This window comes from Arachis hypogaea, chromosome 3, assembly GCF_003086295.3.
Source record: "Arachis hypogaea cultivar Tifrunner chromosome 3, arahy.Tifrunner.gnm2.J5K5, whole genome shotgun sequence".
Lineage (NCBI taxonomy): Eukaryota > Viridiplantae > Streptophyta > Magnoliopsida > Fabales > Fabaceae > Arachis > Arachis hypogaea.
Window position 1 is genome coordinate 31,991,431 of NC_092038.1, and position 755 is coordinate 31,992,185.

Below are 755 nucleotides of genomic sequence, written 5' to 3' on the forward strand. Positions count from 1 at the left end.
CTTCCATTGAAGGGTTCTCAGGATCATAAGCTTCTTCTTCAGATGAAGCATCCTTAGTACTGCCTGGTGCATTTTGCATTTCAGACAGACTTTGAGAAATCAAATTGACTTGCTGAGACAATATTTTGTTCTGAGCCAGTATGGCATTCAGAGTATCAATCTCAAGAACTCCTTTCTTCTGACTTGTCCTATTGTTCACATGATTCCTTTCATAAGTGTACATGAATTGGTTATTTGCAACAATTTCAATTAGTTCTTGAGCTTCTGCAGGCATCTTCTTTAGATGAAGAGATCCTCCAGCAGAGCTATCCAATGACATCTTGGACAGTTCAGACAGACCGTCATAGAAAATACCTATGATGCTCCATTCAGAAAGCATGTCAGAAGGACATTTTTTGATCAATTATTTGTATCTTTCCCAAGCTTCATAGAGGGATTCACCTTCCTTCTGTCTGAAGGTTTGGACTTCCACTCTAAGCTTACTCAATTTTTGAGGTGGAAAGAACTTTTCCAAGAAGGCATTGACTAGCTTTTCCCAAGAGTTCAGGCTTTCTTTAGGTTGTGAGTCCAACCATATTCTAGCTCTGTCTCTTACAGCAAAAGGGAATAGCATAAGTCTGTAGACCTCAGGATCAACCCCATTAGTCTTGACAGTGTCACAGATTTGCAAGAACTCAGCTAAAAACTGATGAGGATCTTCCAATGGAAGTTGGTGCGCGAAATTGTGAACAATACTTTTTCACAACTCTCATAAT

General features: G+C 39.5%; 1 non-coding gene across 1 annotated transcript; it reads left to right on the forward strand.

Moving 5' to 3' along the window:
- Window positions 1–373: 373 nt before the first annotated feature.
- Window positions 374–481, forward strand: LOC112793349 (small nucleolar RNA R71). The gene has a single exon (XR_003198046.1). It is a non-coding gene; the product is annotated as a small nucleolar RNA R71 (small nucleolar RNA).
- Window positions 482–755: the final 274 nt, after the last annotated feature.